This window comes from Acinonyx jubatus, chromosome C2, assembly GCF_027475565.1.
Source record: "Acinonyx jubatus isolate Ajub_Pintada_27869175 chromosome C2, VMU_Ajub_asm_v1.0, whole genome shotgun sequence".
Taxonomy (NCBI): Eukaryota; Metazoa; Chordata; class Mammalia; order Carnivora; family Felidae; genus Acinonyx; species Acinonyx jubatus.
Genome location: NC_069384.1, coordinates 138,539,265 through 138,558,218, shown reverse-complemented (window position 1 = coordinate 138,558,218; position 18,954 = coordinate 138,539,265). Strand labels below are relative to the sequence as shown.

At 40.3% G+C, this 18,954-nt stretch overlaps 1 protein-coding gene across 13 annotated transcripts in view; it reads left to right on the top strand.

Annotated features, from left to right (window-relative positions):
* The window catches only part of THRB (thyroid hormone receptor beta), a 382,979-nt gene that overhangs the window by 157,305 nt on the left and 206,720 nt on the right, over positions 1–18,954 (top strand). For 10 of the 13 annotated variants that reach the window (XM_027040947.2, XM_027040944.2, XM_053221525.1 and 7 more), the window contains one exon: positions 5,780–5,851. The exons of the other annotated variants lie outside the window; for them this stretch is intronic. The gene's annotated coding sequence lies outside the window, so the exon portion shown is untranslated. The remainder of the gene's footprint in view (positions 1–5,779; positions 5,852–18,954) is intronic. 13 annotated transcript variants of the gene reach the window in all.

The window sequence follows — 18,954 nt, the reverse complement described above, 5'->3', positions numbered from 1 at the left end:
ACCCCAAGGTGAGAAAACTACTATAGTGCCATTCAAATACCAAGCCAAAGGTCACCAGAGCTTGACAAGAGGATGGCTCATGATAATGCTATATACCTACTTGCCTGTGATTGGAGTTAAGAATTTAACAGTGAAGTTACTAGTAGTTGACTGTAATGGCTTATGCTAATTTCAAAACTTCATGATGATAATTTCATAATAAGTTTTTGTGTATCAAAGTGTTTTTTTGCCCCTCCCAATTCAGCTTTATTTAAATCTGTGTTCATTGCTTTCAGTGAACACCAAGTAGACTCATGATCTTGGGTAAGATCTAGCTAGTGGCCTAATTGTATATAAGTTTCCCCGAGTGTGGGAAATATGCGTATGATATGTATACACAGATCATATCAGTATATAATACATTCTGCCAAATATATCCATTGGTTGGTACTTCATCCTTCTGAAGTTATATAACAGTCGATACAATGAACAAAAACAGTTGCTCTAGAATAAGGCAGTGGGTGCCTAGGGTGCTATTTGAGAAAGATTTGGAGATGGGGTTTGGGCTCAGCAATAAGGAAAGGTTACATTTGATTAGTGATATCTCTGAACAGAGGTGGTAACTTGGAAGCATGGACTGCTTTTCTCTGTTTTGTAGGGGGAGGGCAAGGAATAGCAGACAGATATAGCCCAGAGTTAAACCTTTTAGCATCTCTCATTTTATTTCTGTTCATACTCATCTGGATTATTTGTTTAGATAGTCCCTCATAAATGTCTGTTTACTCCTTCCATTACCACTGCCACTGTCTCATTTTTTGTCTTCATTAAAAGATCTTCATTATAGGAGCTTTCAAAAACTCTTCCTGCTGCTGGTGCTTACAATTTTTTTTTTAATTTTGTAATGTTTATTTTTGACAGAGAGAGAGAGAGAGAGAGAGAGAGCATGAGTGGAGGAGGGGCAGAGAGACAGGGAGACAAAGAATCTGAAGCAGGTTCCAGGCTCCGAGCTGTCAGCACAGAGCCCATGTGGGGCTCGAACTCACGGACCATGAGGTCATGACCCGAGCCGAAGTCAGATGTTCAACCGACTGAGCCACCCAGGCGACCCGAGTGCTTACAATTTTTGATAGGGTCAGGGGTCATGGGCTCCGCTGAAAGCCATGTGAAAGCTACATACCATCTCTCAAAAAACTGAAGGCTTACACAAACTTCTGCCGTTTGTTCCGGAGGGTTAGGAATTCCCTGAGGTCTACACCTAAGTAATAACCCCTTGTCTAGTGGTCTCCCTCCAATCCCTATCCCTCAAATCTCTATCAGAATAATGTTCCTAACACACAATTTGGATGATGTTACTCTCTGCTTAGAACCATCTTATTTCCTGCCGCCTTTAGAACAGAAATCCCATCTGCAGGTTTGGAATCCAGGCTTGTTCAGTCTCTCACATTTGTAGCCCCATCGTCCCCTCCCCACCCCTGCCCCCTCCTCCCAAATACACAACCTTCTAAGCCAAACCAGAATGCCTGCTATTTCCCCCAATACTTCTTACATTTCACTTCCACAGTCGCTCCTACTTGTCCTTCACTTTTACCTATTCAGGTCACTTCTAACCGTCAAGCCCAGTCTCTGCTTCTCAGTATTTTTGTGGATGTGGCCTTCAGCCCTGAGTAACACCTTGTGTAGCGTCTTGCACATCATGGTGCTGTATTTACCCCTTTGCTCTCAAATCCCTCTCTCATGTTACTGAGAGGCTGCCCCTGAGGGTTGTGCTTTCTGGGTCCCTGAGTCAGTTGGCCCCCAATTGGATTCAACCCTGGAAATCCCTGGAGGGAGAATGGAAGACTGAAGGAAGAGAGAAGCCAGGGTATTTCTTCCCCACACTCTCTGCCTCAGACAGTATCTTGGATGAAGGCTGTGTCTCTCCTCTAGGGAGACACAGGTCCAACTAGAGACGCCCTCTGAGCTTTTGCTGGGTGACCTTGGCCCCTGTGTTCCAGTATTAACACTCCATTGAACTCCAGGATTTCCTGCAATCATTCACCTCCTGGATGCCTCCTTCTCCCATTTGCCTTGACATCTTTTCCTTCACCTCCGTAATGAATTTCCTACATTGCAATCCTTCTGTTTAAATACTCAGACCGAGTTCTATTTTCCTGGTTGAACCTTGACTGATACAGCTGACATTTTGTGGATATTTGCTGAATATTAATAACTTAATTTTAAACCGTCTTCTATGTGGGCACCTATGGGGTTTTTTTTGAGTGAACCAGGCAAATGTCCTGGTCAGCTATCTTGTACCCACTAGCATTGAATGGGGTTGCTTGGCATAGTAACAAATTACCTCAAAATTCAATGGTTAGAAACAGTTGGCATTTCTAAGTTTGTGGGTCTGAGCTGAGTCTCAGTTGGCTGCATGGTTCTTCAGCTTCCAGCTGGGTCCACTCCTGCATAGGTGGCAGCTCTGGGTCAGCTGGATGGTTCCGCTCTTCTTGCCTGGGCTCTCGTACTTCTGCAACTTGACTAGTCTAGGTTGATCCAGCATAGCCTTGGCAGGGACGACTGACGCGAGTCAACTTCATTCCATGTTTCTCAACCATGACAGGCTAGCTGAGACATCTTCTCATGGCCATGACAGAGGAGCAAGAGAAAACACAGAAACAAAGCAAGAGCGTTTTCATACTTCTACAAGCAGCACACCTGCTAACATTCCACTGGCCAGAGCAAGTCACATGACCAAAGCCCGAATCAAAGGGGACAGGAAGGTAGATACAGCCTCCTTAGTGCAAAGTTACATGACAAAAGGGTAGGTACATGGAGGGGTGAAGAATGTTGGCCATAATGCAGTATAGTCTATCTCAGACTTCATAAGGTTTGATGGGAGACCTGAGGCTAAAGAGATAGATAGACAGACAGATGGATAGATGATGTTAATTTTTTGCCATATTAACCCTTTTAAAATAAAAACTTCGCCGTAAAATACAATTGTGTATTTGCTCATTTGTTCTGTAGAGCTCATTTGTACATAGTTAGTGACCGAAAAAAAAGAACCATTTGTAAATAACATATTAATAAACCAAGTATATAAATAAAGGAACTTTATTTATCTTTAACCTTGAATTTGCATTAATTGGAACAGTCACGGGAAATTGTGCCAACCTCACCTCAGGTCAGATGGCTCAACAAAATGAACTGTTTCATGCCTAGAAATAAATATATTCCAAATATAAATATGAATCAGTTATAAAACAGATTCTTTTGAAAATACAAAACAACCACACTGTTAATATATTTGTGTCCCAATTAAAAATGTGTAAAGAACACACATTCTAGGCTAAAGTTGTCCCAGGGAGTGATTCTCATTTTTGCTTTGAATCTTATGTAAACAAACCAGGCAGGCTCCTTTGAGCCATGAACAAAGTCATGGCCCCCAGTTTTCTAAAGAGAAGAAGAATGAAAAATGGGTATGTTTAAGTTGGAAAGGTCTGGGGCTTGACCTTGCTACTTTAAATTTCCTTCATCACTAAGAAATCACTTTGAATTTGTCTCCTTGGAGTACTCTAATTTGGTTTGTTCTTGGTTTGAGGCATACCATAAAAGAGATACTGTCTGTTTGTATTATAGCAAAATTTGGAAGCCACCGCAGGCACACTGTTTTTCAATTTTCTTTTCTGCAGTTTTATCTTAAAACCTGGGCCTGTTCTTAGTACTTCAGAATGAGGTCCATGACATCTTCCTACCTGGATGAGATTCCTAGCCAACTGCTTCTTCAGTGTTTGACTTTGGGCAAAAATTGTAAACCTTTCTGTGCCTCTCCTTTCCTCATCTGAAAAATGAGCTTATTAATAATACCAACCTCATATGGTCATTGGGAGGATTAAACTAAGTGAAATTAGGTAAAAGATTAGCACAACCCAGCCCACAAAATGTGCTGAATAAAGGTTATGTATAAAATGCTTATTATTATGAATCATTATGTGAGAATTTTTAGGTTGTTTTCACTGAGTCAGGTTCACATATATTCTTTAAAATCGAAATCAGAATTACACCTTCAAAAAAAAAAACGAAGTCCAGTATTATTTTCATACAAAAGGCACTGTTTGTTTTTAAATATCAGTGTCAAGGGGAGTGTGTCTGTTTACTCATATTCACCATAAAGCCACAACAGTCACAAACACTGGCTTCTTCCTGGCCTTGTCAGTTTATTCTTTGAGAAAGCTTTTAGAATGTGCTTCTTAAAAATATCTTGGTATTTAGCCTCACACTGTCAGATTTTCTGATTTTCCAGCAAACAATGAGGCGATATTGATGGCGTGGGATTTAAAGTGTATGATGAGAGCACTGGACAGAGACTATGAAAATAGATAAATACAACCCCAAAGTCTTCCGAAATACAACCCAATGTCTTCCGTCATTTTAAAAAGAGGGGAAATTAACCATAAGCAAATCAATTTTTAACATTTTTGTTTTGCCTTTTATCGCACCGAGTGTCCCTTCTGCATGGAGTCATAGAGTAGAGGAGCTAGTATTAAAACAAGACGCACCAGAATCTCCAGGAGCTCAGAATCTATCACAGAGGAAATGCACCTATATGCACATGCACACCCACACACACCCAACAATCATTTTAATGACATGATGAGTGCTTTTATGGTGCCATAAATATGGGATATGAAAAGACAATGAGTGAGCACATATTCATCCAATGTGGCACCTACATGGAATGTTAGAGACCAACATGGTTATGTTCACACATATACAATGTTGAGTCAAAAATGTGGAAGGATAGATACACATGCAGAGATTCATACCATCTACGATGATATGCACAAACACTGCTCATTGTTCTGGATACACGTATTGTATGTAAATGTAAAAAAAAAAAAGGTGGACTAGAAAAACACAAGTTCGTGGTCTGGCCTTCAAGTGGGGTTATCAAGATTACATCTATGATCTCTATTTTTTAATTTAAAAAAAAAAGAAGATATGACAAAAATTATGCATTTGTCCATTCTAGGCAGTGAGAACCCTGACATTTGTTCTACTGAGCTCTGCTGTTCTGAGTTCTAAGCTCCCACAACAAGAAAACTTGCGGGGCCACAGTCACTTGAAAAGCAGCTTCTCACTTATTGTGCAAACACTTGAAGCCATCATCTGCTGCACAAGTAGATGCCACAGTCTGTTTGGCCATCTCTTTCATCTGTTTATACTTGTGGGAAGTGTCCCCAGTATAATAACACTTAACACAATCCAGACAGCTCCGTAGTTCCAAGCTCAAATACTTAACCCTGATGAATAACCTGTCATTTCACCACGGGGCATGGCTGGCGCTTCGGTTTGCTAAGATCTATCCCGGGAACTGTCCTCTGAGACCAACCATACCTTCTTTAGCACAAAATTTGTAAACTGTTTAGGATTCACCTTGGCCTCTTAGCCACCTTCCCAGGCTGGCAATCCAAGACTCCTGAATCCGGTCCACAGCAAAGTAGGTCTTTGGGATGTGCAAACATCGTCCCATGCCTAAAATGTGTTACTAAACTTCTGTGTTAAAGTTCCTTTCTCTGAAACCATCTGGAATGAGATTTTATCTCAGTCCATTTGCATTTATTCAAAATCAGAGACAACTCTGAAACCAGACCCTATTTAAACATAGAAGAAGAGTTGCAGATTAAGCAAATGTTGGGGAACTTAGAAACAAAGAAAGAGAGAGAGAGGGAAAGAAAGAAAGAAAAGGAGAAAGAGAGGAAGGAAGAAAGAGAAACACAAAACACTTCTATTCACTTTCTTGTATTTCCTTTTTTTCCAGATCTGCGGTTTTCCTCCCATTGGCCGGCCTGTGTGGGTGCCAAGTTCTGCACGTGATTTAATGGATCAGAAGGTCAGATGTCAGCCTTCACTCGGCTGTTTGCAGACCCGTGGTCTTTACGATTAATTGTCACTTTTAGCACTAGGGAAATTACCTTCTAATTGGTGGCATTGCTGCTGTGGCCATTTAACATAGTTTTGACCTCTGTAGGTATCCGGGAGAAGTATAAAACATTAAATGGGCTAGCTGGAAAAGCAGAATGGAGAAAAGGAAGGCTGCAAGAATTCATTTAGGGTGAGAGGAGTAAAAATCGGATCATGAGAGGGAAGAGCCGTATTTCATGTGTTAGGTGGGGAAACTGTGCTTGAGGAAGATCCAGCAGCCCTCTCCGACTGTCATTTCCTGGAGTGCTAAAAAAGGTGTCAGGAGATGCTAAGCCATGAGTTGGAGCACGTGGGGTAGGGCGCAGTGCACATCGCCTTGTTTCTCAGGCAAGGCCTCTGAATTCTCCCTCTGGTCCCCAGATGTTTGGTAATATCCAGCAGCCTGTTTGGAAGGCTAGGTTATAATTTGGAACCCAGTTTGTTTACGTTATTATAACAACGGTTTCCGTCTGCCTCTGCAGTTAAGACTGTGTCCACACTTTCCTTTCTGTGTTTATTATTTTTAGCAGTTTAAAAGCTAACCGTGAAAGATGGCTTTTTGGCTGTCAGGTGACACTCCGGCTGGGCCAGGGTCTGGTGGACTCTATAGAAACGCTCTCAGGCTGTGAGAGTCAGGTCTTTTGAACGCTGCCTTTGTACCTCCCCTTGCCCAGGGCCTCTGGCTTATAGTCTAGGCGCCTCAGTTGGGGTGGCGCTATCTGATGGTAACTCCTACTAATATTACAGTGCTCAGTGCCCGGACCCTCCCTGGGGGCCCCCCGTCTGGCTGCCTGTGTCTCCCAGCCCTCCCTCAAGGGAACCAGTCAAAGCTCTCCTATCAGAAAGCACTATTTGCAGTTTACAGAATGTTCAAGGGGAAAGAATCAGTAAGGATCACCTGGACGTGTGGCTCGCTAATATTTTTTTTTTTTTACCAAAACCCTTTTCCCAGATGAAATCTCCCAGGGAACCCCAGTTTGTAAGCCATGGAAAAGTACAGCTCTTCTTCTGAAGGGGAGAAGGCTTGCTGCAAACTCCACTCTTCAGCTTCCTCTTCACTCACCCGCCTTCTCAGCTCCCCTCACCCCTGCCAGGATACCTCCAACTCCTCAGGATCCTTGCACGCCATTCTTACGAGGCGATCCCTTCCACTTACAGACAAGGAAATGAAGAGGCGATTTTTATAACACGCTTAAGACATGAGACGTTAGACACTAAGACATTAAAGAGTCCACACTGTATCAATCCATTTTTATACAGTTCTAGAAAAGGAAAAACTAATCTAGGTGATAGAAATAGTAGTTACCCCAAGGAAAAGAGAGGATTGACTGGGAAGGGGCCTAAGGGGATTTTCTGGGGTGATGGAAATATATATCTTTACAGAAGTGTGGGCTACACAGCATTTGTCAGAATTCATCTGTGCTTTTTTACCATATATAAATTCTACCTCCATTAAAAAATGAAAACAAAGAGGGAAAATGAGGCAAAAAAAAAATCAATGAATTCAGCATTTAATAAACACAAATACTGATGAACTTCCTTAAATACTGAAAATACTAGTAAACTTCCTTAAAGCTATGTGTGCTATTTATTATGTGGGGTGTAAGGTCATTATGCAGAGTTTCAGAATACAGGAGACCCTGTTGCCCTTCTAGCACTTTCTTTGTTCAATAATCAACAAAAATACGGAAAAAAAATTTTCTCAGAGAATAGACAGTGGAACCACAAAAGACCTTTTGGGGGTTTTGCAGCTTATAATGTGGCTAAAAAGTGATACGTGAGCAGTCTGGGAATAGAAATCTTGAGTACGGCACTTGATTCATGCATTCCTTTGACATGGACTATACATGTACTATCGATAATGCTCCAGAAATTCTTCATCATCTTTTAATCCTTTGCCCCCTCATCTCAATGCTTTTTCATGACCTATAAAATGCAAGATTCCTTTTCCTATAACTTAGGTGAGTGGAACTTCCAATGACTGAGGTTGGAATTCAGACCTCAAGTGCCACCTAGACAACAGGCTACTCCTGGTTCAGTCTTTCCGCTTTGGGAGTGCGTCAGGTGCTCTCCAATGACTGGCATTGTACCTATACCTTTGCAATAGGCGCTTTGACCCTTGAAGAAAACACTTTCCCTTCCCTGAAATACTTTGAGCCAACCGTGCTGCAACTTTTCCATTGGTGTGTTTTAGAAGTCCCACAGTAACATGAAAGGTAATTATTTAGCTTAAAATGCAGCTAAGGACACAGGCCAGGCCAGAGGGGACCCAGCAGACAATTCTGCAGTTTAGAGCCTGATGAGAACACTGAGCTGGAAGGGGCAAGGGAAATGTTTTTGAAAAGGAAATGGTGGCAGCGTTAGCAACTGGTAAGAGAGGGTCACACGGAGCCAGAGCAGGAAGGGTTTGAAGATGCTCAAATATTCTAGCCTTTGAGGCTGTGCGGACAAAACTCTTTACTACTTGAGCGATTTCCCAGTGAAGGGCCAAGGTTTATTTAACCCACAAGATTGATCCACATTAATAAAAATTTAGTTCACTAATGAAGCTATGGCAAAAGTGAACCATCCATAAAAAATAACATTTTAAATAGCTAGAACATATTTCAACCCACACGTTCCAGGCTTTATATATATAGACTAATTTCCTAATTGAATCAAATTTAGTTGAGCAAGATTTTTATTTAACCAATTTAGTTTAATGTGCATAAGAGCAGAAATGAAATTACACAATCTAACAGTTGGGGCAAAATGCGTTTTTCGCAATTTTATGCCCATTTGAAAGGAACTCTTTCTTCACATCATTAAAAGTCAATTTGTCTAAATGGAAAGTACAAGACAGAAAGTGTGTCTTCTTCTCCATTCCAGTGACTTGGGGAAAGTGATTCTCTTGGAGCCAACTTTCTTAAAATTGATACATATGCATAAATCTGTAGGTCAAATGGTCTTAGGACAATGTAACATGTATATAGTCAGATTTTAGTAATTCATGAGAATGAGAGTAAAATATCGATCACTGAAGTCTAGGGGCAGCTGAGTGGCATCAGTTAAGCATCCGACTCTTGATTTCAGCTTAGGTCACGATCTCACGGGTTCATGAGTTCAAATCCCACGTCAGGCTCCACACTGACAGTACAGAGCCTGTTTGGGATTCTCCCTCTCCCTCTCTCTCTGCACCTCTCTCTCTCTCTCTTTCTTGAAATAAATAGAAACTTTATATATGTGTACACATATATAAATATATACACACACACACACATATACAAACATATATATGTGTGTGTATATATATATATATATATATCCAATCTATTTTTTCCCAATGACTTCTAAAAATCAGCAATCTGAAGTTTTAACTACTCAACTGCTTATAAGGGCTGTAAAAAATTGGAGAAATACCCTGATTGGAGTTTTATCCCCTTTTCCTTCCCTCAGTTATTTTTCCTATTGATGCCATTGGGATAATAACTGGAAAACAGGATGAAAGAAAAGTAATAAATACTTCAATGTGCATATTATTATTATTATTATTATTATTATTGGTTTCCAGAAAAAGAAATTGAAGGTAAAATGAACATAAGCAATGTCTAAAGACGTCATTGTCACAGTGGCAGGGCTGGGCTTGAACTCAGGTCTTTCTATCTGGAAGCCCTTGTCTTAAGAAGAGAAGCAATGGATCAAACCTAATCAAAATATTACATTGGCTGGATTGGAGAAATAGCTACATTTGTGGAGAGAATAAGCTACCATTTGGGGCCTGCCCACAACAGAAAACCATAAATAACAGTGACAAACACACAAAAGTTTATTTTTCTCTCCACAGAAGCAGGGTCAGTTCTATAATCATCAGGGACTTAGGCACCTTCTATCTTTCTGTATTTCTATTCTTAGCACATGACTCTATCCTTAAAGTTACCTCTTGGTTCAAGATGGCTCCTGGAGCTTCAGCCCTCACATATAAATTCCAGGCAGCAGGAAAGATGGGAAGAGAGAAGTGAAAGGCACTCATTATCATTACCAGCTATGTTTTTCCTCCTTATGAGGCCTTACCAGAATTCCCACGCCACGATTTTTACCTACAGTCTCATCTACCAATTCCTAGTTGTAAAAGAAGCTGGAAAGTGTAGTTGGGTACTTACTATCCAGAAGTAAAATGAGATTTGGTTGTAAAAGAGTATCATGAAGGCACGTAGCAGACCTAGTTACAGTTAGGCAACTATAAGAAGCTTTTCAGTTTTGGAGAGAAATGATCAGGGTGGTTCTTTAGAGGAATGATCTTAGCCAAGTACATAAAAGGGGGAGCAATAAAAAGTAGCTTCGAGGACTTCAGTTATTGGTGAGGATACATCAGGGACAGGAGAGAAAAGATGGATGTGAAAGAATAGTGAAGAATGAATTGACCAAAGAGAATGTATTCATTAATTAGCTGTGTAGTTCAAAACTGTGTTTCAGCAAACACACACACGCACACACACACACACACACACACAAATACACATACATGTATGTGGGGAGTGTGTGTGTATAAATGCATTATATGTGTGTGTGTGTGTGTGTATATATATATATATATATATACATGTGAATATACACACATATATATACACATACATGTGAATGTACATACAAATAACAGTGACCTGGATCTGAATGAAGAAAAAAAGTTACATGGTGTTTGTCTATACAGAAAATTGGGAATTTAGTGAGGCATTCTATCGGCAATGGATAAAGCCTACCTGTGTGCATACATAAATAAATACAATACACACATGCAGACACGCAATACAAACTTTTCTAGGGATCTGTGACACCAGTAGCAATGATCTTCAAATTGGGGCATCCCTAAAAAAAGAAAAAGGAAAAATTAAAAGGGACTAAATAATAGACTTTAAAAGGAATGAGAGAAGAAGGAATTGTAAAGCTGTGAGGATGACTCAGACGTTACCATGAGAAGCCAAGCTAGAGAAAGTGGGAAAGTCAGGATGGGGAAGAACACCAGCTTTTCTTTCTTCTCTTTCTTCCTTCTCTCCTGCCTCCCCCCATCCTCCACCATGTCCTTCTTTCCTTAATTTTAGGAGGACTAGAATCTAACTTTGGTGACTATATTTTCATAGACTTTTCATTACGAGCTCCCAAATGAGAAATTTAACTTCCAGGTCATCATCACATTTTGCCCAAGTTTCTTTGTACAAGTTTTCTTGATCCTGTGTCTTTGACATCTTTGGCTACAAAACAAAAATAAGTTTTCATTCAGCTTTTTGAATCAGCTCCCATTGCATGGGCATAACTTGATTTTCTGATTATTACCCCCTCTGACTGTGTTTTGTAAAGCTAATGTGCACCCTGTCTTTGCCCCCACCAAATGTTGGAAGGGGGCAGGTTTGCTGAGGCACTGGCTGCCTGCCATTCTAGGTGTCTCGTCAGGAAGCCTGCAGAGGCCAAAGTTGTCATTTTTGCTATAACATCCTGGAAAATATCTCTCGTTAAAAAGTAAATGCCGGGGCACCTGGCTGGCCCGGGAAGTGGAACATGTAACTCTTGATCTCCGGGCCCTGAATTCGAGTCCCAGATTGGGTACAGAGATGACTTCAATAAATGCATAAATCTTTTTTTTAAATATAAAGAATAAAGATAAAAGCAAATGCCTATACAGTTATGGAGTAGGAGTATAAAAACACACATGGGGAAAAATTCACACCAACTGTAACACAGTGGCTACCTAGGCAAGAGAAGGGAGGGAGAGGGAAGAAAGGGAGATAGGTCATTAGCGTTTTGTTAGGTTTCATTTCTTAAAAAGAGGGATAAAGCAAATAGAGCAAATCTGAATGGTGAGTACAGGGGTGTCCGTGATAATTGTTTTGTATACATTTTGATATATGTAGTATTTTAGAATTAAAAAAAATTTTAAATTCAGCAAACGCCTTTCATTTAGGCAAAGTGATTGGAGCCCTCAATATTCTTTACTCCATCCTAACGACCTACTTACAATCACATGGAATCCTTCTGTGTCTGTCTTTGCATGTGCTACTTCTTCTCCCTGCCCCCCTCTACTCTTTCCCCAAATAACTCCTCTTCACCTTTCCAGACTCAACATTGGTATCACATCCTCTAGGTAGCCTTGCCTGTCTCCCTGCCCCCAATTCATATCTGAGTTTGAAGGCTCTGCTCATGTCTCGGAGAACATTGTGCATATTTGTATCATGGTATGTGTTACACTATTGTGTAAACCACTGGTTTGTTTCTCGGGCTTCTAGGACTGTGACCCCTGGCCGAGCTATAAACACTCCAGTGAGCACCATTTACAGAGTGTCCAACCTGCACAATTGTATAGGTCAGTCCTACCTTCTTCCTACCAGGGAGAGACCATCTTTATACCTCTATGCCGAATACTTTGCCTAGACCAAGTGCAGAATAGACACATACATAGCAAACATTTGTTTAATGAATGAAAAAGTGACCAACCAAATTCTAATTGCCTTGATGAAGAATTCTCTAGAACCTTCACAACAGCATCCATATCACCTGGGAACTTTTTAAAATGCAAGTATGCAGGCCCCACCCTAGATCTACCAAATCACAAACTCTGGAGGTAGAACCCAGGAAACTTTAACAAGCTCTCCAGATGATTCCAATGCACGCTTGACTTCGAGACATGCTAACTTAGACTGATCAAACAAAAAGCAGCAAATGTCAGCTGAGTCTGAAAAAAGGAAAAGAAGTTGTCTGGGGAACAGTAATAGTGGGGAGGGGCAGGCAGAAGAAAGCATATGAAAAGACACGGGCATGATATGTAATTTGTAAGTTGCTTGTTATGGATGGAGTGAAGAATTCAGGCTGACACAGCAAGAGAGCTGATGATCAGGTCATGGAAGTCTGTCTAAGGTGTTTGAATTTTAATCTGACAGCAGTAGGGAGTCATTTTTAAAAAGTAAACAAAGTAGTGATTTGATCTAGTTTAACATTTTAGAAAGAGTCCTATGGCAAAGGTGTGACAGATGGGATGGAAGTGAACTTGGCCACTATGGGCTACGCAAGCAGCTGTTAATTAGCCCAGGTGTAAAATGATGAGAGCTGAACCAGTTCTACAGGGAATAAAGAGGATAGGATGGGTTCAAGAAATATTACAAAAGCAGAATTGACAAAACATGGGAATATCAGAATTCAGAAAGCAAGAGAGAAAAATGGCTTTGTGTCTTACACAATGGAAGTATGTTGGAAGCATTCACTAACTAAGAAAGAGAAGAGAAGGAGGAAATTTGGGGGCTGGAGTAGGTGCTGGAGGAGGTGAATTTGATTGGGACACTTGAAGTTGGAAGTGTTTATGACATTCATATGGAGGCATCGAATGCTCATAAATATACATCCTGGGCTAGAAACTTAAGTTTGGTATCTAGGTGTTAATCATTTATATATCATCATAAACAATGCTGGAGTAAATATAGACCAATTTTGTCTTAATGTCTGATGATTTATATAAGAGATATTTCTAGGATAAAGGTTGCTGATAAATATAACCAGATTATTTTATGAAAGGTTGTATCATTTCATGCTTCCATTAGCGTTGTACAAGAGAATCTATCTTGTCACCTCTTCACCAACATTGTTTCACCTTCACAAACTGGATATCCTAAGAGTGAAGTTGCTTTAATGTTTACTGATTACTCGTCAGGTTGGAAATATTTCACTTTTCGCTGGCCTTTATTCAAAGATTATCTTATCTATTCATGGCATTTGTCTATTTCCTATAGGACATTGATTATTTTAAGCTGATTTTTAAGAACTATTTTTTTCTACCAAGGATTTTATCCCTTGCCAATCACATGTGCTGCAAATATGTTTTTCCAATTTCTCATTTGTCTCTGCTCTAACAATAGGTGACTCTTCCCTCTGCCCGGAATACCCTCAAGTATCCCTCTAGGTACCTACTGGGCTCCCTCTGTCACCTCCTGCAAATGTTTATTTGAATCTTATCACTCTTGAGCTCTACCCTGACCACCATATTTAATCCTTCAGCCACACAACAAGCGCAGCCCTTGGCACTTCTGATCCCCCCCACTCTTGGCTTTACTTTTTCCCCATAACACTTTCCAGCTTCTCACATACACTATAATTCACTTATTTTGTTAATTGTCAGTCTCTGTCCACTACACTGTAGGTACCTTGACAGCAAAGAAATCCAGACCTTTGTCTGTTTTGTTCATATATACACATACAATCTCTCAAACACCTACAATAATGTCTGACACATAGTAGATGCTTAATAAATATCTGCTAAGTATTAATTGCTTTTATACCTGTATCTATTGTCCTAGAGTTTCAAATTTTAATTCATGTAAATTTATTAGTCTTTCCTTTGCAATCTCTTGCATTATTTTCATGCTTAAAGATTTTCCCCTTGTAAAGATCAGTTGTGTATTTTGCTCCATTTTCTTGAATTTTTTAAATTTCCTTAAAAGAATTACTCTTTAAGCCATCTGGGATCCACTAGAGTATATAGTGTGAGATGAGGCTCTAACTAGGTATTTTGCCTCAAAACTGTCAATTTCAAATCATTTTTTAAACTGTTTATCCCTCTGGCATTAGTTTGTAGTTTACTTTTTAAAAATCCTATTCTATGGGTGCCTGGGTGGCTCAGTCGGTTAAGCATCCGACTTCAGCTCAGGTCATGATTTCACAGTCCATGAGTTCGAGCCCTGTGTCGGGCTCTTGTGCTGACAGCTTGGAGCCTGGAGCCTGCTTCGGATTCTGTGTCTCCCTCTCCCCACCGCCCCCATGCTCTGTCTCTCTCTGCCTCTCAAAGTGAATAAATGTTAAAAAAAAATTTTTTTTAAATCCTATTCTAAATGCATACATGAGGGTCTCATTAGAACCTAGAATAGTTCACTGGAACCTGGAATGTTCCATTATCTACTGATGAATGTTTTAAACCCTTGCCATTGGATTTGCCTACCGTTTTATAGCAAGTATTTGGCTGAACTAGAAGTGAAACTCAAATTTTTTAATTCCTAAGTACATGCATCAGAGGTCGGAAAAGGGGGAGGACTTCCTTTAGCCTTCACTTGGATGAAGAAATTAGCTTATCAAGCAATGTTCATCTCTTTCACAAAACGGAAAAATTACCTAGTTTATTTTAAATACCAGCTTTTGCAACAGTTGTTTTCTGTGTTGTGTTGACTCATTTCATGAAGACCCTCAATGACAACCATTTAAGAAGGCCACACGGATCAGACAGCTTTTTCTGGAGACACAAAATCATACCAACGCACAATAATTTCTGGTTTGGGACTGTGCTTTCTGTTAGTAATAGATGGAATAGCTAGTTAGCAGCACCCTTGGGCAAAATGTTGTCAAATATTTATTAAGCTTTTCTCTCTGCAAAACACCATGCTATGCCAGTGGGAGTCACAAAAAGCACAGCCAATTATACTTCCCCAAAGAAACATAACATTAACTGGGGAGTCAAGATACATATGCAGGCAGGGGTAAACACTAATCTTCATTTTTCATGATTATTTACGTTTTTGGCCAAATGAACGGGGCAGATTCCATCATCAAGATATTAAGAAGAGGAGAGGTGATGGTGGTTGCAGTGACCTCTGAAACCTTTACTTACAGGGATTAGAATTTTGATTAGGCCTAGACGAATAAGCAGGATTTGACTTTTATAGAAGAGGAGGAAGGAAGAGAGAGGTCACTAGTCCCAAAACCTATTGCCAACATTCAGCACTTGTCTTTTTCTGTGTTTTTCCTTGTTGCTGTTGTTGTAGGCAACGGGTGGTTTCATGACTGGACAATTGCTGTGCTATGGATTAATACATGTCTAAACAGGGTTTTATTTCTACTTGAAATATTTGATACACTAACAGAGCTTTGAAGCTGATGTTAATCGGTGAGGAAGATATAGCAAGGATAGTTATATTTAGACTGATCATAAGGCAGCAATAGGCATGCTCTCTGCTCTTTTAAAACCATTGGCAATGAATTGGGGATGGTCCAATCACTTCTTTCAGTGCTGTTTTCTTCTGCTAAGAGGAAGCATCTGATATGTCAGGTATCATGACAACAAATAGTTATCCATGTATCTGAGGGAGCTGCTACTCTCACATCATCTGGAGACCACCACTTAGTAATGAGTGTAACCTGGGGCGCTTGGGTGGCTCAGTTGGTTAAGCCTCTGAATCTTGATTTTGGCTCCGGTCATGATCTCATGGTTCATAAATTCAAACCCCGTGTTGGACTCTGCAATGACAGTGCAGAGCCTGCTTGGGATTTTCTCTCTCTCTCTCTCGCTCTCTCTCTCTCTCTCAAAATAAATAAACTTAAAAAAAAGCTAAGGACTATAACCTTTTTCTTCCACCAAACCTTTTGTGAGGGTAATTAATAAATAACAGAGTTCATCTGCTGAACTATATATTCGGCTTCTCTCCCTTTTACTGCTTCTTCTCACTGCCTAAAAGAGGATCAAAGACAGACAGCCAGTTGTAGGAGGCAGGAGTTTAATCCACAGTCTGAATAGATGGACCACAACTCAAAAGGAGCCCTCTGCAATCATCCATTTTATTCACCTTCTCTAGATGCTCCCTCTTCATCCAAACAATTATCATACATATTTTACATTTCCCATTTAATCAAAACTAATACAATATATAGTTTTCAGCAAGGCAGACACAGCATTGGAATACGCTTATTCTAATAGTATTTACCCACCCGATTTTCTGGTAATCGGGATTAAGAGACAGACATTCCATTGTATCCCAGTTGGCAACCAACAGGATATACAGACTTTGGCTTCTAGTTGAAGCTTGGCCTCAGTTCGTTTGTGTCCTGGGCCTGTGGGCTCCTAATTATGGCCATTTTACTAAATTATATGCTTCATACTTTTATTTAATATGTTGTTAATGGAGAGCAGCGTTTTTTTTTTTTTCCATGAAAATTTAAAGAGAGTAGAAGTTGAAAGTAAAATTTAACATGTATGGAGTTTTCTGTATGTGTATTGTATTTTACAATAAAATAGAGGTTATAAAGGGGCTCCCGGTGGCTCAGTCGGTTAAGCATCCGACTTCAGCTCAAGTCATTATCTCACAGTCTGCAAGTTTGAGCCCCGCATCGGGCTCTGTGCTGACAGCTCAGAGCCTGGAGGGGACTTCAGATTCTGTGTCTCCCTCTCTCTCTGCACCGCCCCCCCCCCCCCACCCCGCTCATGCTCTCTGTCTCTCAAGGATGCATAAAAGTTAAAAAAAAAAAAAGATTTAAAAAAATAAATTAAAAAAAATAGAGGTTATGAAGAGGTTATAACGGAAGTAACTCTAAGAAGATGGGCAAGTGATACCTAGTAACAACTAGCAACAAAATTCGTCTAAGGAAGGAAACTGTGAATTGGGAAAATGCCTTGACCAGCATGTTTGGAAGTAGAATGATAAATCTCCAAGGGATCTGGTTGGAAATAGAACTGTTTTGCTGTTTTGCTGGGGAAGTTTGGGCCGGTACTCCAGAGAGGGGAGGGACACGGGGATGGGGACGGGGGACAGAGAGATGACAGAAGGCTTGAAGTTTAGTGAAGTGACCCCTCTCTGTGACTCCTCAGATCCTCAGTGAAGAAGCTAGTAGGTCTGTTGTAGAAAGAACTACTTTTGACTCAGGTCAACATGGGGAGAAACTGAGGCAGGTCAGGTGCCCACAGGAATGGTGTCTGAGGTGGCCGGGGGATTGTAGAAATCTCTCAGAATCAGCCTTCCAGGCCAAGGTGGAAGGTGAGGTAGAGGTTGGTCTTTTATCAGAGGCTGCATATTATGCCAGTTTAGAGTCGTGCACCTCAAGTTTTAATAATCACACACTCACCAAGAAATCTTGTTAGAATCCTGATTTTGGATCAAGGGATCTAGGGCCGGGTCTGAGATTCCATATTCCTAACAAAGCTCGTGGGTAAGGCCCATGATGATGGTCAGCAGACTACACTTTGAGTGGCAAAGTGGGTCCTGAGCTAGATTTCCCAGGTTCAAACCTAGTTCTGCCATGTATTTCTATGTGACTCTGAGGAAGTCATTTAACTTGCCTTTGCCTGTTTTCTCAGCCATAAAATGGAGATACTACCTCATAGGATTGCTATGAAGATTAAATGAATTAATATATGTAAAATGCTTAGAACAGTGAGTGTTTGACAGATAAAAGAGCTATATAATTGCTAGCTTCAGCTATTACAGGCATATTATGTTGTAAATACTTCGGTGCCTATCTTCCCCTACTCAGTTGAGCCGGCTGGGGGAGAGACCGGAATTATTTATGTTCTCACCCCCTACTGCCTTCCCATCACCTGCCAGCACCTGGCATAGTATTTGGCATAGTGTGTGTGCATAGCACTCAATTAATATGGGGGAAAGGTCATCTGCCTAGACTCGAGAGAGGCAGAAAAATCATACATAAAAATGACCATATGTAAGTTTCATTTTCACTTCCACTTGGTCTACTTCATCATTTTTTTAGAATTTACCTACACAAAGGAATTTAATATCAGCATCAAATACATGGTGGTGTACCTACTTACAATTGATGTGATTGAAGCATCTGTGAGTTTTTGTGTTTGCTACGAATAGAAATTGGGTTTTTTTTTTTCCATTCTTATCAGATACGGAAGGAGAGAGAGATGTTCCACTTTAAGCAAACCTTATGTTGTAGCATTTGTGTTTATAGAATAAATTGAGTAGCAAATATTTATTTAGCAAAATCCCTCTTTGCATAACGATTCAAGATAGCTGCTTTATGTAACTAGTCACTGAACAAACTTAGATGTTTTGCATCCAGCATAATCAGAGATCCAGCTGGGGTGTAAAGGGGCTTATTTGGAGAGATATTCTAGGAACAAAGTAGCTGAATACACATTTGAAAGAACTAATAGTAGCTTCGATCCACTGCAAGATTCTAAAATGACTTGGTGGTAGACTGTCAGACTTAATTTCTAAATTCTCCTAGCTAGATAAATTTCTATAACTGGTATTATGACTTCTGGAGTATTCTAGCAAAGGTTCTAAGGAGAAT